Below are 18,059 nucleotides of genomic sequence, written 5' to 3'. Positions count from 1 at the left end.
GGAGCACTTTTCGCTAGAGACATTTGCATATGTCAATACCGTACTGTGTATAGCCGTCATAACAATACTGTAGCTGTTGGATTTAATTTCCACAGCAGCTCCAGCATAATTTTTCTTGTAGAACAGTTATCGCTAGAGGTATTTACAGTGGGTAACAAGGTACTTAGTTCACTCACCAGCAAATCCCTGTAGCTGTTTGGTTAACCTGTTCAATGTTGACTAATATCCTTTAGCAATTCTATAATGTCAAGAGGCACAACCAATATAGCTCGAGATATTAACAATTTACAAAAGAGTACCGATTGGAGCCATCGTCATTGCACTGTAGCTGTTAGACTAATTTCTTCATTAAATACTTAAATTCCACACCAACGCCAGGATAATTAATGCGTATAATATTTTTGTGCAGATATATTTACAGTAAACAGTAAATTACATGGTACATACACGAAGAGTGCACTGTAGTCGCTTGTGATATATGTTCACTGACGTCTTAAGTTCTGCAGCAATTCCAGAATGACAAAGGACAGGCCCATTTGCGTCCGATACACTAGTAATTGACAAAACAGTACTGAGTACCGCCAATATCGCAGTAATGTAGCCGTTGTAATAATTAGTTCATTGATGATTAAATTCCAAAGCAACTCAAGAACAATCAATGTATATTATGGTTACGGCTAGTGGTACTTACAATTGGCAGTACGGTATATAGTGCATCCACCATCAAAGTATTGTAGCTGCTGTATTATACTGTTCACAGACGATTTAAACGCCGTATCAATTCGAAATCTATCAGTGGATTGATCGCATATCTGTGTATAAGAGTACTGTACTGAGGGCGGCCATGTATACGCTACTGTAGCCAATGAATTATTCGGTTCGCTGATCATCTCTATTCTTCAGCATTTGCATGAGGATCAATGGATAGAGCAATTGGCGCTAGATACGTTGACTAATATGAAAACGACATTCAGTATGGGCATCTGCACAGAACTATATCTGACGGATTGACCTGCACATTGATGATTTAAATTCCAGAGCTACCCTACAATAATCAATGCTTAGATCAATTGTGTCTAGAGTACCTTACACTTGACTATACGGTACAAAGTACAGTCACTAATACAGAAGTGTAACCGTTGGAATAATCTATTCACTGACGACTTTATTTCTGCAGAGATTCTAGAACGATCAAAAGATATATCAATTGTAGATGGAGGTATATACAATTGATAATACGCTACGGATAATAACCATCAACATCGTTCTATAGCCATTGTATTAACTTATTCCAAGCTCATCTGCGATCTACAGCAATCCCGAATGAATAACATTAATCACCGTAAAACACAAAGTTCATGCTTTTGCAACGCAGTTAGCAAATCTGCTTCAGCGATTTTTTAGAAAATGATCGATTTCTTTGCGTTGTAGCCTTACTACTATTGCAAAACTGCGCGAAACTGCAAAGAATAGAGTTATTCACTGAATAACACATCTTTCATCGATTTGCAGCGTAGTTTGATTACAGTATCAACGAACTTTTGCCGCAGGAGGGTTTTTTTGCGGTAAAGTTCCTTTACTGCTTCAGAAATGCAAATAGTAACACTATTTTAGTAATGTCAAACATTTTCAGCTATTGCAGTGTTGCTTGATTGCATTTTCAGCCAATTTGTAAAAAATTTGCGTTTTTTGGGCGAAGACTTACAATTGCCCTGTAACTGCACAGAAATTCTTCGTTTTAGTGATATCACAAATTGCATGCACCTTCGACGCAATTTGATGGCAGTTTCAGCGAATTTTAGGAAAACCTTCGATTTTCTGCAGAAAAATCCTACTACTGCCTCAGATCTGCACCGAATGGCCATATTTTACTAATTTATGTATGTTATTTTAGTAATATCAAACATCATGCAATATACGCGCAGTTCGATTTCACCTGTTTCGTCTGCCAACCTTTATGATAGGTATTGCGCGCCGTAATAACCGCACCTTAGTCATTAAGTAAAAGAATACGTAGCAAAAGAGCTATCCAATAAAGGACTTGTACCCTATAAGTAAAAGAACCTGTGCCATAAGAGTAATCCAATATAGAACGTATTGTAACCATACTATAGCAAGGTCGCGAGAACCGTGCATAAGCTTTTCCAGCGCCAAAGCCACATGTGAAGGCCGAGATTGCGCGTCCCGTTTCTGAATGCACTACCTCCGACCGGACTAAAACGTATGAGGGAGCCACAGTGGCCAAGGAAGCTGCTTGGTCACGCTCGTGCGCCGATCACCATTTCCTCGTCCCACGATCATCGCTCTTCGAACTCCAATGATGGCTCTCGGCACGTTGCTGCCTTAAGTGCCACGTTTGTGGTTATTAACGATGCGCGTTTCGAAAATTTTTTGAGATGATCACGTAACAACTCGGAACCTTCCTTGTACGTACTTACGGATACCGATTGATGCCGTTTATGGTGGAATGAAAATACAGAATCACGAGTATTTCATTCCCATATTTCATGTGTAGTTACTTCACTTTCAGTTATTATCATATATTCGTCACTTAAGCTAAGCAAGCATGTTAACATTGCGGATAACATGAGATCAGCTTTCTCGAATTGAGTTTGGACCCTTCTTGGGCTTCAATTTCTGAACATTACTCTCATGATTGACATTGCTTCTATATAATTCTCCTGATGCGTCTATGTAAATTACTAGCAGATTTTCCATCGCCCTAATTGTTTCGTTTGCGACAGCAATTTATCGGTTGTTACGTTTTGCATACGAATGCCTCTTACAACTGCCAATGCCTCCTATATTGCTTCACTCGGGAGTATTCATTACAAATTCGGGTACTACAATTTTATCATAGTCCTCATAGTTTAAATCACCTCTCAATTAACTGTACGTTACTTAAAATTGTTACACATATTACGACTGATTTTCAAAAATAGTTCTAGTTTATTCCAAGTTTGCGCACGTGAAAACGAAACCATGCAGTTTCTTCCTGAACTGTATTTCATTAGACTATTGAAGTGATTATATCAGCGCCAGAAGAAACATCTTTCTCCTTCATTCATTGCTTTAATTATTGCATTTAAATGTTTGAACGGTGACTATTATTAGTTTTCTAGAACCATTTTTTTATGTAAACTCTAATTAAACTTCTCTTTACTTACGCTCAGTGATAAAACTCACGCCGTGAGCGACACATATTTAGTTACCAAGCCTTCAAATTAAAGCTTCAGTAACAAAATGTTTAAATCGTTTTCCTAGTCGGAAAATTCAGACGATATTTAAATAGGAAATGCATGCAATTTAATTCAATTCGGAGAAACTGCACACACGCCTTTTATGTCCAGGAGAGGGTAATGCATTTCAAAACCCTCTTTTGCGAGGCACTCTTATCTTCCTCTTGCACAGGAACCCTTTTCCATAAATGTCCTATAACTTTCACAAAAAAACCAGGAAATACTATTCAATTATGTTAATATAAAGAAAACGGAATAAACTCGTATTAACCGTGATATGAGTTATACTGAACGAGGTATCAGTATAACTCATATAACTCATGCTAACAATCTCATATTTCGTAATTGACAATTCTCTCTGAAATTCGTATAGAGAATTGTGCTTTGAAATGGATAATCTATTTTCGTTTACGTTAATGCTAGCGGAATGAAGCTAATTGAGGGGTAATTATAAGTTCGTTTAAATACTGAAAAAAATAGACGGAAGTTCATCATGAAACGGGTCAAAATTAAAATTTGAATACTATGTATGTGCTGGAAATTTATTTTTACGTTGTTTGTAAATATTCTTGTACTTATGTACACCGTTTAGGCATAATACGAATAGATATATACCGAGTTAAACTATATTGTAATGACATAATACTGATAGTTGCATTATGATATTTATATATCATAGACAGGTGTAAATATAAGGTAACATTGGAGAGCAATCATGTTCTAAGCCTGCTTGTCATAAAATATGTGTCCTAACGTTTCCAATGTGTCCCTGAACATGTAGAAATTCTTAAAATCTTGTGATTATTATCAATTCTGAACGTAAACTGTAAAATTTGGTCTACAGTATATAAATCTTATGGAAAGAATAGTTACGTTCCAAATGGCAGTATAACACTGTTTAGAGAAGTGAGTGGAATACAACTAGGCTAGATAATTCAGTATAATAATGCATTGAATGAGAATACACAAGACAATTCAATTTAATTAACAGCATAAGTGAGAGCAACAAATTAAACTGTAATCGGAACTGTCTGACAAAGCTTTCTAAGAATCCGGGCGCCTTACCTTAAATTGCAAACTAGGCTCTTAGGAAAAGTACGGTAATTGTTCTTACTATTAGCTTCACGACGTATTGCGCAGCACAAGATAGTTTCGTGTTATAACTATGAATTCATACTCCCGTCGCTCAATTTAACTGCGTTGGATAGGAGGAGAGAAATCCCTGACATTCTTTTTGTTCATAAAGTGCTCAATAGGCTTGTAAATTTTTCCGATATATTGGAAAAATTATCAATCAATGTTCCAACTCTATATTCAAGTCGATACTAATTTCTTCATATAAAAAAAACATAAAAAGGCTTTTGCATAGCACTCAGGTATTAATAGAATTATTATTAACGTTAACAACAATTGTCCTACCCTATATCTATTCAGCCAATCCTTTCACTCTACAAAAGAGTTGCAATATCGCACCACTCTGCAGAAAATTCTGTCTCCTGTACTTATGCACATCACGTTTACCGGTATATTTGCATATTTTTATCTTTATCTTTACTTCCTTGTTTTAGTTTTATTTTTCCGTGTTACAGTTAACTTTATAACCCACTGTAATAATATTCTTTTATCCTTTCTGATGGGTTAAACCCGTATTGATAAATCATAAGGTAAATAACCTAGACGTTAGTAAAGCCTACGATATGGAGCAATAATACGTGCCGCCTATCGAACCATATTAGACTATCTAGTTAACCAATATTCCAAGTTATTTTCTCGGAACGATTGAAATACACAATTAAAAGTAATAATTAGAATAGCGATTTTATCAGCAAATTCAATCAACCAGCCAGCATTATTTAATGTAACGAATTGCATAACACTAAAATGCATCTGGAGAAATTACCTATAACCAAGAATCCAGCAATAAATCCAAGACATGTGTATAACCGAAACTTCCCATAACAAGTAACCCCGTAGGATACGAAGGAAAAGAATGAAGAAAACTTCCAAGAACATCAACGGAGAGATTGCAGTTATAATCAACTCAAGGAAAATCATACGGGTGGTTCCCTAATATCGAATTTGTAGCCGGATCTCGAATTCATGCTCGTCGCAGTATATGCTCGGTTTCTTGCTTTTCCGTCTATATCGAATGCCAAATGCACTCAAATCAAGTCGGCGTTGCCGGGTGCCATCGTTCCCGCGCACGTTTGCTCCATTGTCGTCAGGAAGCTCGGAAACACGCGTTACTTACTTCCGTTACGCGCTAATAAGCATCTATCCTGGAAAGGATTCGCGGAGGGATTGGAATTAGACCGTGGAGCGGGTTTCGTCGACCGAGTGCATATTGAACAATTTGCCCTCGGTGGTTCGTTCGTTGAGGAATAATAGCGGTTCGATGATTTCCCGCTGAAAATTCGACGAAATTTCTTACAGCGGTGTACGAGGTACCGGGTACTAATTAACCCGTGGAATTATATTATTCCAACACTGCACGCATCGTCATTCGATATTTAACGCTAAGCCTACCACAGGTTAATTGACACACGAATGAGGAAAGGAAAGAGGAATTTGAAAGAAATATAGGAAAGTTAATTTAACGTATATTGGACGCAATGTCACGCAATCATGTGACCAAAGCAATGATCGATTCGATGGGATATTTCAAGTAAAATGTTTTGAAATAGTTTTGGATTTGGACTTTGGCAGGTTGAATGTACGAATTAATGATAATGTTCTACTATTACTAACTTAAGTCCTTACACCCTGATATACTTACGAGAAACTGAGCATACGTATGATACTAAATTTTAATTGGCAACTTGCATAATCACTTTAGTCTAAATAAAGACTTGCAAATTTTTGGATTTATTCAAATTCAGCTCGCGTTAATATACGCTCCATGTAGTTTCAGCCTAATGCGAGTGCAACTGATATTTATGGGATATAGTATGAGTAACTCACGACGATGGAGACACCTCATCGTAGTGTAAGTGGTTAGCGCCGTACGCTAAAATATATATCGTTTGCCTTCTTTCGTGAGTCTTGCTTTCGCATCCCGGAATTGAATTTGCATTTTCACTGTTTTGCTGTCGAAGACAGAGAATGTTTCTTGCTGAAAATTTGTAAAAATTGGAATACTGGTAGTATCAATAAAAATATGTCCTTTTTGCGTTACGTTCAATTACGGTTTATAAGTTCACTAAAGTCACACCATGTAAGTTAATGGGAAATTTTTTGTTTCCAAGTAACTTCTGGCGTACTGAAGAGTATACCAGCGACATGTTGCTAAATAAAAAATTTATATGGCAGAATATACACAGGATGCGATTCCATTAACACGCACCCGTCATACTGAATAGGAACAAATAAAATTCCATCTGGTTTTTAAAGTAATAGTAAACAGGTTCGGAGTTAGTGGAATAATTTATTCGGAAAGAAATAACGTAGAAGTTAAAAATCGTATATTAAATTCTTTGCAGTACCTACAGTGGTCCAATTTTCCCCAATCTGGGGCCCAGGAATAAAGTTCTAAAAGAAACAGGATTCCAAAGACTTCCCCAATCTTTTAACCGAAAACCCGTCTCCGCCTTCCGCCACAAAAATCTCCAAGTGAAAATTCGACCGATGGACGCAAGTGTACGGCGTTACCCCTTATATAGTGCCCACAAACGATATTCTCCGATCTATCCTCGCAAAGGTATAACTGCTCAAATGCTAAGGTGGCGTAAACCCACGTTTGCACATGGTTGCATGCAAAGAAATGTCATTGAACGGAGAAACAAGTTGCTAGACTTGTTATATTTATGGAAGAGCATTCAATTTAAGTACCGTGTTTACGACGCCGGAATATAATAATGTCGTTGCGGTAGAACGCATAGCGACCGCTAACGAACGGCTTCTTTCCGATTGTAAGCAGCGAGCCTAATACATACGCCGCGAGCGGGCGACTAGCAATAGGTCACGGTGTTCTATAAGAGCGTTGCCCTAATTATTTGGCCATATTACCTTTTCATGCAAGCGAGCGTCATGGTTCCGGCGAGAGTGTCCCACTCTACGACTTAACGGCGATTGCCTTTAAACAAAGCACGACCCGACTCCTCCTTCCAGCAATTTTGAAACGAAACGTCGCGTCTATAGTTAGTTCCCCTCATTGCGGGACAAACGGGCGAGTAGACGCGCGATTTGAAGAAATATGTGTGATTGGAACACGTTCGGCTGCTGTAAATGAGTACGTTCGAGCCGGGATTGAAGCAAACTTTATCTAGATCTTTCCGCTGCAGCGCATATTCCCTAGAATATACATACCCATTTTGTTCCGTGGATTTTGAAAATTCATCGTCTTAAATATTCTGAATCAAGGGGCAGTTTCTCTGGAAATACATCTATTAAGATTATTATGAACTACTATAATTGGTGCAGCATGATTTTATCGTGCATCCAAATAATTGGAGCGAAAAGTCCCAGTAATTTTTCTTGGAATTGTTAAGTTTGAGCCTTATTCAGACAGAATGATGTATTAATATTACACATATGCACCGCGTTCGGGTGCATCTATATGTAGAATTACGATAAAATATTGTAAACAAGCTTTTCCAGCCTCTAAATTATCTTTACTGGTCTCTAAATGTCATACTAGTATAGAAGCGTGAAAAATTGGGCCGTTCTTTAAGAGAATTAGAATGAGACATGGCTTGATTCTAAATTTTCATAACCATATTGTATTAATTGCAAATCGAATATCAAAAGGAACCAATGTCCTAATTAAAGGTACTTTAATTAAACCTCTATTACAAGAGAAGTTATAACAAAAAGTGGGAAGATAAAGAAAAAGAGTGAATTATTTGTAACATACCATATATTTTCCAAACATAATCGATACCTACAGGAAGTAAAATTTAGATATTCCTCCACGGCAAGTTTATCATTTCCATTTCCCTTTTTATCTTCCACGATATTTTATTTTCACACTTAGTTATACCTAATCTTAAATAAATAAAGCTTTATATCCTCCGATTCCTTATATCTACACGAAAGAAAGATATTTCCATTTAATGCCAAACTTACAATGGATTAAGTGCCTATTCACAAACTTTTAGTTGAAAATTTCATGTCACTTAGTATTTTTCTTCTAATACCGTTATATGATGAATCTTCCAGTACTTTCATTCAGTACATCTTTCCAACATTCGGAATTGATTTTCTTAATGTTGAATTTACTAAATTGCTCTACTACTGAATTACTAAATTACAAAACTGTAGGATGGCGAAAGCTAGTGTGCAGAAGCCAATGTTTCACAAAACAACAATAACGGAATAGTACCATCTCAAAATTTATAAAACTATTATAGCGAAGGAAAGAACACCAATATAACGAAACGAAAACACGTAAAGATGCACTCTAATTTAACTCTCTTGTGAACACCAAACGACTCACGCTCGTGCCGGTCGCAACTGATTTCTAAGGACTCTGCTTCTTCGTTGGGGACCATGCTCTTATACTTTGCCTAACCTACGTTCCACATCCCCATAGGCAGCACGGAACTTAATTTCGTTACCCAAAATAAATTTTGCACTTGCTTCGAGAAAATATTGATCGGTTTATAGATTGTTTTAGTTGGCTATCGCCGATTCGTGGTTTCTGTCTGAAATGGTATCCTACACTATCCAAGATATGACAGATCCATAATTCGACATTGTTCACATAAAGGGTAAGGAACACTGTCCTTTTGTGGGAGAAAATTGAGTAACGAGAATAATCGATAAATTTATGATTAAGAGGTTGATATAGAATGCCAGGTACCGAAAAGGGACTCATTCCATCCGGTATAAATTTTGAATTAGGCTTTTTAATATTGAAATTAACATGCTATATATGACTAACTTAAAATTCCGTCATTATACAAGATTTATGATGAGGAATATTGCAACGTATCGCAAGAAGGATCGTCCTCTTATGGGAAAAAATTGAGAATCGAGGTTAATCGACGAATTTAAAACTGATTGGTAGAAATGGAATACTGATTGGAGGAGAAGAAATTTTGTATTAATCCTCATATTATCGAAATTACTGTTCTAAACGACTGATTTAAAATTCGTTATTATTCGACTTGAAGGACAAAGAATGCTGCCATGAATGACGATAATTACTTTGCGGAAAATGACTGAAGGTATTAGTTCATTTGTATCTTAATTTTTAAACAATTTCGACATTAAAAAATATTCATGGTTATTTCGAACTCATATTGTGAAGATAACTTTCTAACTCGTAATTCAGTTCCTTAAGGGATAAAGACTGTTGGGTATAATTGCACAATGTTTGACCATTTCTTGCCTAAAGAATATGAGTCATACGTGTGTTTTACATACCAAATTTTTCAATATATCTACTTCTGTTCTACACAATAATATACTATTCTTCCCTTCCCACCCATTTCCAAGATATAATTTCTAACGATTCAGAAATTACTATTTCTGTCTTGTGATTATGTAGTCCAATTGTTTCAAAACTGAAGTTGGAACTTCTAGACTTCACAAAACGAGCAGCAGTTCCTGTAAAGATGCACCAATATATGATATTGCTCCATAATCGATACACATTTTGGAAGCAAATCAAGAAAATGAAGGAATAATCACTCTAATTAACATTAAGAAATTTTTATCGGTTCGTTCAGAAAGAGCCTTCTCCTCGAAATTGCACAAAGAGTTGGTGAAAAGGAAATAGAATCGCGTGAAAGAATGGAGTTAAGAAGTTGCTGGAAGTCAGTGCATGTTCACCTTAAGCGGAGTGTTTGCCAAGTCATGTCATATTGATACGGTTCGGAATTTCTTGGAGCGCACTCCACGCCGAAGAACTTGAGACGAGAGATCAGCGTGTGATTTGCATTATAAACTTCAATTAGAAGATAAACATGCGTACCGTTTATTATTAGTCGGATTTCCAATGCTTCACAAATAAAATTCACTAATGATTCCTATTCTACTATCGATTCATTTCCCTTCGTTTATGTCGTAAATATCCCTTATTCGATTCACGACTTATTCCCTTAAATAACTTATTCCTTTAAGTCTAACTTACTTGTTTACGTTTCATAAAAATTCAGTTCCTTAACTTATTTAGCATTTAAGGCTCTGCTATCTGTTCAAGGAAGACTGAACTATTTACAATTGGTATTTATTAACACCTATGTTTTGTAATATTAACAATTTAATCTCGTATTACAGTTTCATTCGAACGGTATAAATTCAATGTCTTGATACGTGCATTATTCTGATGTGGAAGAATCGAAACAAAGCGTGATGATTAAAATACAATTTAAACGCTGATTTTTAACAACGTTTTTTACCAGAACACGAATTACAGGCATTTCGAGTACTGTCATACTCGTCCGTTATAAACTGAGCTAGAATATTCGAGATATCAGGAGTTGCACGCAAAGTGAGGGAGATGTGGATTGGTGTGACATGTTAAACATTAACCAAGGGGAATGAAATCACGTTGAAGAATAGTGTACATTAAAGGTATACATTTCGTAATTCTTTTATTCAAACAGATGAAGAATAGCAACTCTTATTCTACTGTCGCTGAAAGTTCCAAATCCTTTTTCTAGCACACAGTGCGTAACTGTGGAAATATAGCGATCACTATGGAGAACCTCTGCTTCAATCATAGCAAGTTGAATTTATAGGGGGTAATTAATCTTTGACAAATACGATGTGGAGATAGTTATTTAGGAAATTAAATTGGAAATCTGGTCATTCGGAGGTACTGTAATAAGAAATAGCAATTAGTATCGAAGAAATAAAGAAGACATAAAATATATAGTTAGAATAAATAAACATTACCGAATCCTCCTAAATCAATGCTTATATTAACAGTAACATTAGTGTGCATGTTATTTTTAAGTCATAATCTATTTTGTTTCTGATTTCAATTCTACATACGTAACTATGTAATTAAGGAAGATGGTTGAAAGGGACACTGAATTACTTTAAAAGGTGAAGTATGCGTGTCCTCAGATTTAATTGTACCATCGAAAATTAAATTACTTATTCTTCTGATTAATGTTATTCTGACAAATCATTAATACAATTAATAAAAGGTTTGAGAGAAGAATATTTACGATAATATGATATAGAATGCAGGCTTGAAGTTTATATTTGAATGTCAAGATTGGGGCAATTTTTCCATTGAAAATATGGTTTTAACCTAAAGGCTTTTAATTAACCACGGCAGTAAGTACCATTGTCATGATTAATTACCGAAGTATTCAATTAGATTATGTTCAAACGAAAGTTTCGATACAAAACATTATTATCCGGCTAGTTGAGAAATAAAGATTCACATGTTCGTTTTGTAGACGACTTCAATTTTGACTGTCTTGAGAATCCCTTCAACATAATCACAATTAAATATATCAACTAATATTGCGTTAAGCATAATTGCTACTGCAGAAAATATTTGAGAATTTCATTTTGAATGTTAATATTTTACTCTGTTCTTTATTTAACATATATCTCCAGATTTGTTTTAGTACGGAATTTTTAATGAAACTGCTTGCTAATTGAAATTAAAGTATTCTCATTCCTTCCAGAGAAATTTTGTTATTATCATCTGTAACTATTAAATGAATTATTAATTACTTGAATGAAAATTCATTCCATTTGGAAAATCTCGTTCCTTATTGTCAATACCAAAGGGACAAAGATTCAGATACATATCTTATTTAACATTTTTATCACCTTCAACGTAGGTTACTTTTGCCATTGTTTGCCAAGCAGTATCTGCTTCACATCTCTACTAATATTTATCAATGACTCCATGAATTACATTTAATCGACTGCTAATATTGTACCAATGTACTGATATATATATTTAGGACACAAGAAAGAAGATTAACTATAATGAAACTCAATAATCAGGGAATCAACATATTGCAGATAAGCTTGGTATAATACCACTGTTGCACATCCGTCAAATATCACGTTCTGTGAAATAGTTAGATTCAAAGTCAGTTGAAAGCATTTCATACTGGATATTATTCACGATAAAAAATGTTATTACCATTATGAATAGAGAGAGGAGGAGAATATTATGAGCCATTTTTCGCAGGGGAGTAGATTTGGAATTTAATATATTGCGTACTAATTTTATGCACATACAAACAATTTAGAAATTCAGTATGCGTCTTTGCCTTATTGAATGCTTAGAAAATTATTACCTAAAAGCAATTTCATTCAATCTAACGTGCTTGCAATTCTATTCTCTACAAACACACATCTTTGAACTAAATAAGTTATTTCGAGTTTTATTTACTTTTATTATTACCTCTAGCAGTATAAGATTATAAGGAAGTATTAGAAGACAAGAATACTAATTATATTGCGTTAAGATATTGAAATATTCTATTTTAACCAGCAAGATGTATCAGATTCAGAAAATCATGGAGAATTTACATTTACGGACATTTCATTTCTCGTGATACCTTCATATCTCTTCATATCCGTCTAACAAGATGTCCCTGGCGGAAAGTATTAAAGGTACGAAACAGAAATGTCAAATAATGGATATTTATATTGAAATTGTAACATCAATGGTTTCCATAAAGACATCACGGATATACTAAATGTTCTTAAGAGCCTGATACTTTTTAATCAAGTAGATCCCTAAGAATGACTCACATGATCAAATTGTGTTAGAATAAAAAATTATCGAAATACGATGTCATTTATACCTCAATACAAACTTACCATACATTTATATAATTTCGTTATATCAATTTTATATCCTAAATACGTATTACGTAAAATAAGACTTATGGTCTGTACTACCAAACCCGTTAAAATAACGAATTCCTGATTTCCTGCTTTTAGAGTTATTTAAAAAATACACGTTTCACATCAAAGTTATTCTTGACACTTATCACTAACGTAAGAGAATGATAATCTATACTCTCTTATCCTTATTGAATTACTTCATATAATATGTACACTTCATTCAGACGTACGTTGTATCTAGGAAGCACCAATATTAAACTAGAGTCACTCGCACAAATTTCTGCATATCAATTTTACGTCTCGAATCCACCGCTGAAGCACACATAACCGTGAGAACCCAACAAAGTGAAAAAACGCGAGGCACAGCTACATCGGTATAAACCCCCAACCATTACCCTCAAGTTATTAGTATGACAAACAATTTCTAAATGCGAAACACTAATACTCAATGAGCAACTGCGGAATAACTATAAAAGCGAAACACAATCGAGATTTCGCAGCGCGTATAAGTACTGGTCTTCGCATCCACGACCTTTTAAACGTCCGGCATTCGGAAACGGAAAAAGGGATGTAAAGCTCATTTTATAATACATTCTATTCCACATTCTCGTTTCACCTGTCCAAGAGGAATCGACCACTGCCATTAGATATCACTTCGATGACACACCTCGATGCGTATTCGTTCACTCGACCGTCATTCGAACAACTGTGAATAAGTTAGAGTTGTACCGTTTCCTCGGTATAGTGTGTCGCTGGAAGACCGAAATCTCGATATGTCTTATTGCCTCTCATTTACTGTAACAGAATCATAAATATCCGTATAGGATTCTGTCGGCGAATCGATTAAGCCCAATTTATTTTGTGACGATACTTGAGCAGATACTGAGTGAGTGCAGAATTGGGCTCAGAAAGATATAGCGAAAGAATCTTTTGGAAAAGCGGCAATAAGACAAATTTGAATCTTGTCGGGTACAATAAAAGCAATAACAAATAACCCTCTGTACTTTAATGACATTTTCAATATTTCGATTTATAGCGAATCCAATCAGATGTCTGCACTGGGAGATATATTAGAAACAAAAATTTTGTTGTGAAAGGAAAAATTAAAGATATTTGCGAGTTTCCTTGAAGTGCTGTCTTATTCAGTGCTTCCATTTTAATAGGTTGATGTAGATAAAAACAAATAACAAATTACGGATTAACGACGTTGTCCTAGTGGTGCAAGCTGCGTGCGAAAGGCTGAGAAGTTGTTCGTGAATGTAAGTTGTAAAGAATAGTTTCAGATAATACTGTAGCATTAAAAATACTTACAGCACTTTGTGAATATTATGTCAGGAAGGGAATATAATAGGAAAATTGTAGAAAGCAAGTAAATATCTCATTTTAAATATATAGGTACAATTTGTATTAGTGATGGATCTATGGTGCATCTAATAGGATCTATTCAAACATATGTAAGGTATACAGATAAATGGTACCCTCATATTCACTCATATTTTTGAAATAACTTATTTACGACTTTTGAACCTTTATGATTATATACCGTCTCTGTAACCTACATTTATACTATAGTGCATATTTACACTAATAATACGTTCATTTTCCAAATTAAACTTTAACTCATTCTAAGATTCGTTTTATTAGACTCTACGGTATATAAGCTTTTTAATTATCGAAGTCGCTTCACTTCCCTTCCCACGACCTCATACCATAGTACCAGCATACACTAATTTCACGTGAATTGTCACAATAATTTGCGTTTCGTAGAATCTTCGACTTCTTATTCACATATTTTCTAAAAGTGTGCCAACAGCATCATTGATACCATAGTCAAATCCAATTTTGTGATTGCTTTGAGACATGAAAGTTTGTCTCTGATTCGCCATGATGTGCTGGTGTCGTAGTGAAACGCTATTCCAGGCAGAAAATTTTGTTTGAGGAAGACAAGGAAACTATAGATAGACGCTCTCTCATCCTATATCTAGTGAGGGAAGGAGACTAAGTAACGAATTGCAGAGCATTTACCCCTTTATAGCGACGCTAGCAGAATGTTGAGATTTCGAGACCCACTTGACTCGTATTGGATTTATCAGAGTCGAAGGCTAGTTCGACGTACGAGGCTCTACGTACAAGTCCGAATGCAGGATCAAGGCCTGGACTCCAGCGTCCGCGCTTCAGTCAAGTAAGTGAAAGCGTACGAGCAACCTCGTTCGAAGTCGTTCTGTTCCAACTGAGATGACATGAGACTTATCAGACTCGCACGTTTGACCACCAACGGTAAGCCTCTCCTTCGCGTTTCCTGATCTCGTTGCGGCTAGGGCGTACCGCCACACTGCCCCGATTATGCCTGTGCAAGAAGAATCGATCCTCTCTCTCGTGAATTATTACGCCGTCATTGGTTAAGTAGATGGTAGACGGGTTAAATTACTAGGATAGGTTACGAAATAAGAACTGGATAAGCGATGAAGCACCATCTGAGTTTATTTGTAACAATGTATATTGTAAGAGCGTCTCTGGGAGAAATAGATGAGAAATCTTTCGTAAAAATGCTTGGGAAAATGATGAGAGACGAGATTTTAAAAAGCAGAACACCGTGGGAGGAGTATAGGGTGGTACGGGTGGTGTCTACGAAGAGAGGCTTTGTTAAATTGGAAATCTTCGCGTTGTAAGATTGATGCGAGGCAGGGAGGTGATAGTTGGTCCCTTCGCTATGTTTAAGTATATGTATGAAACGTATATTCATATATATATTATATATCGACTGTGCAAATAAGATAACTAACATTATTCGAATGAGATAGGGAGTGGACTATGAACAGAATGGATAATTAATTCGAAACCATGGTTGACGGCTGTATATGCATGTTAAATGTATAGAAGGTAAACGTGGCATCGTGACCGAAATTTCTTGCCCTTGAATACTTCATTACTTCCAAATAAGATGAACTATGGGAATTTTAAAATGATAATATTTGTACTGGACTACAACAATTGTAAACTAGCTATAGGAAAATAGCATTTGCTACGTAATTATTAAACAGCTAATTATATTTGCGGTTAAGGAATGTATGAATTATTAAGTTTTCAGTTAAAAACGAATTACTCAGAGCATGCATTTGTGATAAAAATGAATGGAAAGAAAATAACTTTCAAGATTTAATACTAAAACCGATTAAATGAATTCGATAAGAGAATAGATAGCTCTAAGTAACACTGCAAAGAAAATTTTAACTACATTTTAAATCTGTGATAACCATTTGCTAATTCTTTTAGAGTTTGCTTTATCACAGGCGAATGCGTATTCTAATTTGCTCTATCATCCTCAGATTTAAGAGTAGTAGAAGAAATTATTCAAATGAAGTGTAAGCTAAGAGATAGAATTTGGCATACGTTTCACACCTATTTTTTTATCGGCAGGGTATCAGAAATAAAAGATATATGTGTAACTAGGATTCGGTGACGGTTATAATATGTATTTCATGGGAGATTACTTTAATTATGAATGGAACTTACAGTATATGAAATTGAAAATTTATGATCCATAGTACTTGTTTAATTTATTGTGCGCCAGGTTACCAAGGTCTTAAATTCAAATTAGTGTTATTAATTTAATACTATTAGTTACATCATTCGAACTAAATCCTCGATTAATCACACACAGTATTACGTTTTCATCTACATACATTAATTACAAACTTAATATTATTTATACCGTTGGAACCTTTAGTCTACGCGATACCGTACTTGCAGCAATGACAGCGTTGGTACGAACGAGATGAAAACAGCGTTTACGCGACGCCTGGCGAAATTGGTTACATTAAGCACATTTCCGTAATACTTAATGTTCATGAGCTGTGAGTAATGCAACCCTGCCCCTTCACGGGAATGATGTAATTTCGATTACCTCAGAGGGAGTAGTCAAAGTGCAATTAACGTCAGTTTTTCTCTCCTTTGTTTCAGTAGACGAGAACGCTCCCCGAGTTTCATTCCGTTTAGGGCAATTTGGGTAGGTCGGGTAAAACAAGAATCACACGAATTGCCGATTCTTGCAAAGGCTGGAGTTCGCGTATCAATCCCATTATTAAAATTGTGAACCACGACCCACGACTTTCAATTCCATCTCCCGTACCTAGATTTAGAATTTTGTAGTTGGCCTTAACCTTTACCGAATTTAATTACAGCATTCCCTTGTCAATAATCCTGTACAGATTTTAGACAATGTTATTCATAGCATCGTCACACACCGTCACCTTCTAACCAATGAAAGTTGGTTAACGTAGATTTTCAATGGCACAGATATTCATCACAACTTTACGCGAATCTTCGTTATACATTACTGTTTCCGCCAGGCAAATGTGGCAAAGCTACTTGCTTCGAATAGCTGTCCGAATTAGAAGCTTCTACAGTGAACGTATTAAACGGACTTTAACAACCCTCTTATTATTTAATCGAGCTCTGAGGTTAAGGGTTCGAATCGAAGAGGGATGTAATATTGCGATACTGTGTTGAGGGGTGCAGTAGGCCGAGAAGTAATTCGTAACTTTATTGTTATTATCACATTTTTATGTTGTTGTTGCCAATAGATATCACCAATGAAGAACCTCTGTAATAATATCGATTTTTATTCCATCGTTATCATAATAATGTATGGTCCTTTAATTCTTTTATAACGATTTAACACATTGCGCTCGAGAGGCGCATTTCAGTCGCCATTTGGTAATATTTTGAAGCTCGATATTCATAAATATGTCAAATTCCATATAATGTAACGTTGTGCGAGGTATTGAAATTAAACGTCTCTACGCGCTAATTGCTATACGATTTCTTATTCCTGCTCTGAAAATTATCCTCAGCGCTGTAACGGAAGATCATTGAACTCCTATCCCTCTTTGGCAAAGAAATCGTAGGGTGCAAATGGTTAATTGCCATCAATAATGCTTATGATATTTAGGTACTCGTTACAAGTTGATGGATCTAATGTTAACAGTGCACCTTAATCAGTTAACGATTTCAAGTTCTTAAGCAAATGTATAAATTCTATATCCT

This window comes from Eufriesea mexicana, unplaced genomic scaffold (assembly GCF_001483705.2).
Source record: "Eufriesea mexicana isolate 0111107269 unplaced genomic scaffold, ASM148370v2 scaffold14846, whole genome shotgun sequence".
In the NCBI taxonomy this organism is placed as follows: Eukaryota; Metazoa; Arthropoda; class Insecta; order Hymenoptera; family Apidae; genus Eufriesea; species Eufriesea mexicana.
The sequence above is the reverse complement of the archived record's forward strand: the minus strand, read 5'-3'. Positions refer to the sequence as shown.